The sequence below is a fragment of the Populus euphratica genome, unplaced genomic scaffold (genome assembly GCF_000495115.2).
Source record: "Populus euphratica unplaced genomic scaffold, PopEup_1.0 scaffold178.1, whole genome shotgun sequence".
Classification (NCBI taxonomy): Eukaryota; Viridiplantae; Streptophyta; class Magnoliopsida; order Malpighiales; family Salicaceae; genus Populus; species Populus euphratica.
In genome coordinates this window covers 230,452-237,951 of record NW_011500062.1, presented here as the reverse complement: position 1 = coordinate 237,951, position 7,500 = coordinate 230,452, and positions in this window count along the sequence as shown.

Below are 7,500 nucleotides of genomic sequence, written 5' to 3'. Positions count from 1 at the left end.
ATGGGAAGAAGAGGGAGGGCAAGAGCGGTCCATTTTTTACATTTTCTGAGGCAGACCTATTTGGCATTTTAGAAAAGGGAAGGGAACTTCTCACCGAAGGGGGCAGTAGGAATGAAGGAGGCGGGAAGCTACCGCTTCTAGAATGCAAGCTTATCCTTTCCTTTTTTTTTTAGGGGGAGGTAGGACAGAGAAAAAAATTAGATGAATCTGGGAAAACCCTTGACTTTAGGGCTAGAGGGTGGGCTTTAGCGCGGTTTACTGAGACTCCGTTCTCATTATAAAAAAATAGAAAGAAGTTGGTTCCTGGACAAGGTCCTATCCTAGGCTTAGAGCTGAGCTAGACCCCTACTTCGTAATGATTTAGAGAGCTCCGAATCAGGCTTTCGGGGCAAGCAGGGCCAAAAGAGAAAGTCCAATCTGACCCTAAGCAGATGCTTTTGACATCTTATTCCCATCCGCTTTCAGGTTTGACATTAGAGCTCTCGTCAGCTGTTCGGAATTAAGCTGATTGACCTAAGGTGAGGAATTCGAGACTTTTAAGAGAAAAAAACACTATGCTTAAGCTTAACAAAAAGCCTTCTAAATCCTTCTTCACTACGGCCGAGGAAGGGGCCGTCAGGCGGAGGGATGCTAGCTTGGGTACATGCGTCTCTTGACCCCCCGCCTATCCTATTTGATTCAGGCAGTCGTCTGAAAGTGCTCACTGGGCTTCAGAAACTATATGCTTCACACAGGGAATTCGGCTGCGCTTTGGGGGGAAGAATCGAATTTACGCATTCAAGGAGAGGTAGCTTGAAGGGGGTTTTCTTCTTATCAAAGGCTCCAAGCCGCGCCTATTTATAATTAGAAAATGGGTTTTAGACAAACAAGTGGCATCGTATAGTTGATCACGGCTGCATTTAGGAGGGATCTTAGACTTGACTCATTCAGTTTGTGTCCCGGGGAAGGAAGTGCATTGCCGTGCTTTATTTAAAAAAATATCTCTTAGAGGTTAGCTCTCGTTAAGCGAATAAGGAAGGTAGTGCTAACTTTATTCGCTACATGAGAGCAAGTAAGCAGGTAGTGCTTTCGCGTGGGGATGGTGTGCATGTCTGTCTTTGGCGAGAATCCGATTTTCAACATTAGCACAAGAGCAGATAGGATGCAGACGAGTCTCAACAACTGGGGGTCTTACCTGCTCCTCGAACAAGTGAATCAGAAAAGGAAGAATACGCTCTTATCGCAATCAGAATCTGCAGCTATTGACTCAGCTGTGAGGGAGAGAATACAGAGAATACGCCCAGAAGGTAGTGAGTGCATTGATGCAGAGAAGTTGGAAAATAGTAAGTGTGCCACGAGTGACTCCTTTTGTTGTCAATTGATTGGACCCTGTCTCCTCCCAGGAAGGATCAGATACAGATTATCTCGTCTTGGTGGTTTGGGCATAGGGAAAAGGCCTAACTTCCTTTCTTGTTCACAATCCCTTTCAGGTTTGAGGGAAGAAGACGGTGCTATATAGAATACCTTCTTGTTGAAATAACCACGGGGATGGATGCCGCTCTCAAATGGAATCCGTTTCAGTTGAATTTGCTGGTATCATAGATAAGATAAAGAAGTAGTTGATCCCGTTAACGGAGTTCTATGTCTGGCTTTCAGTTTACGTGAAAGAGATAGAATAGAGATAGGGTAGGCAACTCCCTAGGCGAAGTCTCTACTCTGGTAAGGACCAAGTGACTTCATTAGCGTGGAGCTAGGCATGGTAAGCATAGAGTAGCGGTAGCGGTGTGATTCTTGACTTGACTGCTAGACTGCTTTCCTTTGGCGGTATCGTATATTAAGATTACGACTTCATTTTGGAAATTCAAACAAAAAAGAAAAAGTCGAAATTTCATAATATAAGTACGATTAGATTGTAGGGTAGATGAAGGGAAAGGTAGTAACCTAAAAGGTATGCCACTTTCATGATTCGACTAGACTTTCAAGATTGGGTAGGTGTTCTTTGTACCAGAAGATTGGTATTGGGAAAGTACAAAAGCTTTCCCTTCAATATCAATAGCCTTAGGGAAAGAAGAAGTCCATCCTCTGGAGATACTATAAGCAAGAGAGAGGGATAACTTCCTTTGTTGGTAGTAGAGCTGGTTCTAGAATTAAACCTTCAAGAAACCTAGGGCAGATTACTCTATCTATCTCTTCTAACAAGAAAGGTCCTTAGGCTTTAGTCTAGTCAAATACGAATTGAGATAGGATAGTCCTGGGAAAGCATCTATCGTAAGTTTGATACCACCTTCCGGTTAAAGGAATGAATGAAGCTATGATCCGATCAACTTCATTCTCTCGCTCGCTCTTTTTATTTATCTTATAGAAAGATGATACACTTGAATTTGACTGTTAGTAAGAAAGAATCAGAAATCATCCATCTCATAAGCTTTTCAAAGGACATTCTAAACAAACGAATGCTATATGCTTGACACAAAGAAATATTTTTTATATTACGTAAGTAGGTCGGTGAACGCTTTCTTTTGGCTTGGAAGAAGAAATCGGGGGGGAGATTCGCTCTAATGATAGCCTTTTTGATCTCATTCTTATTGAAAGGTGTTTATGGAATTTTTATAGCAGGTTGGTCTAGGTAGTTTCTGTTTCTCCTGAGAAAATCGTTGTTTCCAGTTTCGTTTGTGCATCTTTCCCATGCTGTTAGTTGGTCAACAACCAACCACAATTCTCGTTTAGTTGTTCACTCCTCGTACAGGAAGGAGTCTCTTTCTGGAATAATTTCTTTTTTCTCAAATGCCTCAACTGGATAAATTCACTTATTTCACACAATTCTTCTGGTCATGCCTTTTCCTCTTTACTTTCTATATTCCCTTCCTGCTAAGGTCAAAGCGTACAACCAAAGTCTGCCTATATTTATACAATTTTACGCTGTTCTTTGTGGTTTTCGTTAGAGTGGTGCATTTTTTTTCTTATCAACTGTTTTCATATCGCCAAGGTGGGGTGTGCAGTGCTGCCAGATTTGAATCTGCCGGCCTTGCCTCCTTCCCCCGAGCCGGCCGCTCCAGTAGTGGAAATACAGCAATTTCCTATAGTTGCTGAATATTTTCCCGATCCCGAAAGGGAGGAGTTTCTAATATAATCGATCGCCTTACTTGGGAAGAAGTCAAAGAAGTTGTTGACCTCAACTCGGTCCAACTTTTTAATATCTTTCCTGGAGACCGAAATCCCTTACAACTTTTGAGTACCTTTACGAGAGAGATTTTATCAGCGGAACAGCAAGCGACATTAAGGGATCGCTGATCTGTATCGTAAGGTTATGGCAGAGATGCTTGGAGTCTAAATTTCGGAACCGAAGTCTCTTTGTTCGACTATCGGATGCGCTGAGTTCGCCAAACGCTTTGTGCGCTTTGACTCAAACCTAAGTCCGGTCTCGGCTAAGAGGATCAATGCACTGTTTTTTACTTCTTCAGTAGCAGCGATCACATCTTTAGGTTCGCCCTCTTGCAGGGTCTCCATGCGTTTACGCTTCTTATTTATCGAAGATATCACTCTGCGCCGCACTCTCTAAATCCTCTGTTGAACCGTCACGGGTTTTGTCATGTTGTCATCTATTATAGTCCCCGCGGGGTCCAGCCTTTACCGTTAGACCTATGGTTAGGTTTTCCAGAATTAAAGCTGATACACCTGTGTATTGTATGGTTTATTGGATGCTCGTGGAAGCTTGCAAGCCCGATTGGAACTCAGTCGAGAAGACTGCCGTCGGTCTTGACCGGCTCTTTGGTGATACAGATTTTCGTCTTGTGGTGGAAAAGCTATCGCTATCCCACTGGGTGGATGCTTGTAATAAAGACCAATGTTGATACAATAAAGTTCTGTACAACTATGGAAGTACTCGTGTGGATGAACTGTTAGACCCGCCAGCCTACGTCTTTAGACCTCAACTGAGGAAGTCGCTGTGCCGTTTATTGCGGTATGGCGTTCTCTTTAGATGCTATGACATTGCTCGCTCTCAGGTGCCGTGCTTATCTATAACAAGATGGCCGTCGCGGATCGAAAAAACAGATAGCAGACAGAGTAGTGTTAAAACCAACCAATAAGATAAGTATGGGCGATGACCTAGTCTTTCAACACAGTCAACATCCTCGGTTTAGCAGTCAAGTGACCAGTTCAGTCATTTGTATTCGTTCTTTGAGTCGGTTTAGTGAAAATCTCAGTCCACGGTGCATCCTGAGCACCATTAGTCTCACTATCTTTTCCCTTTCCTTTCATCTCTCTTCTAGAGCAGGGGGATGGATGGGAGGAAATTTGCTTCTTCGCTAACCGCTCTCTCTTCGCGCTCTTTGTAATCTCTGCTCTCTTCGTCCTCGCCTCGGGGACTCTTCCGTTAACTGCGGCGACAATACGTTCTTGTACCCGATTCTCAGAGGAATCTCGTCGTCTTACCTCTGGAATGCCGTCGATCGGAGCCTCATTCCTTATCTCCTCGGTTCGGTAAGCTTTTATTCTCTCTTTGGCTTTCGTTTCTTTTATTTATTCTGCTTTTGAAATGGATGGGTTCTTTGGATCTTCCCGATCGGCGGGACCGAGTCCGGTGATGGATGGAAAGAAGTAAAATTAAAGCACTAATTCTGTTCTTTGATCGGAGGTCTCATGGATCTTCTTCAGTGCCTTCTCACTTAATGCTAACCGAGCCGCTCATCAGGGTGGGTTGCTCGGGTTAGTTAGCCAAGAAAGCCTTAGCGCCCAAAGGCAAAGGCATAGAGCTCAGGTTGGTCGTAGATCATGCCAATTCTATCGAGCTAGCTCTGTTCCTGTAGCTAGGCGCATGTAGGATAGATTCCATCTCCTGCCTTTAGTAAGGTTTAGGGTGAGCCCTTTAGCTTTATAGCATGAATAGTAGGCCTTTGAGATTGATCCCTCATGTAGTAAGGGTTGTAATAGGTAGCCAGGATAAGTCATTCCATCTTCTCTTCTATTGGCATTGATGGCTTCTAGCGAAGAGTGGAGGAGAGAGCAAGTCCGGACTCTAGTAGTTTTACATAGAATCATTCTACCTAAAGAAATACGAGACTTTCCAAAGCCACCTGGGACGGACTAAAGACGAGATCTACCAAGGTATCACGATAGCACTAAAAAGAGATCTCCATTTAGCAAGCTCCCCTACCGCAGCTCTATGCTGCAAGCCAAAGGCAAGCAAAGAAAGCAAATAGGGTTGCCTCCTTTTCTCCCTCTCACGACGCGAACCACACTAGCCACTTTCCTGTCTAGTGGATCGTGATTGGTCTGTCGTCCTCCTCATTATAGTCCTCCTACATCCAATTCTCCAAGAATTATCGTATAGTGATGTTCGAAATCGCTCTTGTGGACTGTAAGGTTTTGGGCATCGTACGAACCCTCGTCGAAGGTTCCTCTGCATGAAAGGCAATGGAGCTGCGTCCCGGCGAAATCAGACCTGATTCTTGCCACTCTCGCACAAAGCCATCTTACGTTTGACCTAACCGGTGGCGTACTTCACGGGGAGAGTACTACCGTGCGCCCATACTGGTGTGGACCGTTCTTGCCTATTGGAATCTCTGGCTGCCGGTCTGCTTCACATGGGTCCCCCGCCTCGTTTGAGTGCTTGTTTTTGAGCTGAAGCTACCTCCGTTTGACTTCAGTCTTAGGAGTTTTTTGGAAAACCTTCTCTGAATTTTTGTCTGATTGTGTCCTGTTAGTTGGTCGATTCTTGATATAGTTCTCTATTCAGAATCGAATGTAGCCTTCAAACAAAGGCGGGGCCACCCCACAAGGCGTATATTGAATAAGAAATGGGGTAGAGAAAGGAGAGCGGGCGAGCGCGCTCTCGACGCTTTTTTTTTCCAGGAAATTAGGTAAAGTGCTCCGTTAGGGAAGGAGAAGGAAGAACCTTTCAGTCTACAAGGCATTTCTATGTGGGAAATGCAGTTACCTTTTGCATCTTCTTCTTAGTATTAGTAAGAATGGAAGAAGAACTAAATCAGGTAAGAGCAGAGAACAACAATCGGGAAATCGGTTGTACAAGGACCAAGGACGATGAAGGAGGAGGAGTAGGAGGAGTCAGTCTTCTTTGAAGATCGAGGAAGATCGGACAATTATGCCATTCGGAAGAAGTCTTCTACAGAGAGAAAGCCTGTATCGAGTAAGTGGAGAGGAAAGATCTCCAGAGATTCTTATCTTATTCCATTCCAGTGGCTTGACCAGTAACCAATGGCGAAAACTCAAAAATCTATGGTTTCCCGGTAGAACCCCATTTCGCCCAAGTTGTTTCGGAACCGGAAAAAAGAAACGGTTTTTCGCACAGCTTGCTCATAGTGCAGGTCCCACTTGTATATTGTATTTGGCCGAAGAAGCATCGGATAGGTTGGAGTTCTTACCTTCTTGGGACTCCATGGACCAAGATCTGCTTTTATTATATGGGCAATATCGATCTACTTTAGTACATCATATGGATGTAGAAAAAGCTTCTGATTTTGATGAATTGGAAACATCTCTTTTCCATTTCTATTTACCTAGTTCATATCTTTCTTTCGTGTGTTCCGGGGAGGGAGTCGATCTCTTCAATCTCGGGATACCACCTAAATAACTGCGGCCAGAGAGGAGGTCGGGAAGAAAGAGTCTGAGGTTGGGTTGGACGACATACATCTTGGTTGGTTCCCCCTCTCATGAGGGTGATGACACCAGTAGCTGTGGAGCACAGATGACCATCTCTTCGAGCAGGAATATGGGGTTGGGCCCCTAGATCCAAGTCTAAAAAAAAAAAAAAAGCAGGTTGAGGTGAGGTTTAGAATAGAAGGATCTGTAAATCAGACTAGTCAACCGCGGGCCATTTGCTTAACACAACTCTTTCGATCATCGATTCTGACTCCACACTCCTCCCACTCATCTCTGCCAAAGCAGGAGGCAGGGACAGCTCGATCACGTCCGAACTGCCCTCTCTCGCCCAGAAAAACTTCTTCTCGTGCCAGAGTTTACCTAGTACTTGCTCGAAGTTCCATATCTGGTTGACCTAGTCAATACAGCGAATCTGGGTGCTGGGGAGTAAGCAGATCCCGTAGTCAATCCAATTCCTGTGTCAGTTCAAGACCGAGTTGGAGTTTTTTCAGTCCCTATAAAGGGGGTTTCGTCATTGCCTGCTGCGCCGCGCATCTATATACATAAATCAAGCTTGTGCCTTGCCAAACAAACTATTGAATCCCCCACCAGTACCATCAGCTGAAGCAAAGGCATTAAGGGCAGGGGCACAGCCACCATAGACAGAGGTTACAGTAGTGGCATAGCCAGCACCAGTAACAAGACCAGTCAACCCACCAGCATAACTATCAGTATCAGTAGCAGCATAGGAAGCAAGGGTAGATCCAGTCGAAAGACCAGTAGCATTAGTAGCTAAGACGGGTACTTTTTAAGTTAAGCATAACCAGTACTGTAGCATATTAAGTGCCTATAATCATACCTATAAGCAAAGGCAGAGACAGTAGCATAGGCGGCATAAACTAGGGTTGTAGAACTTTTATT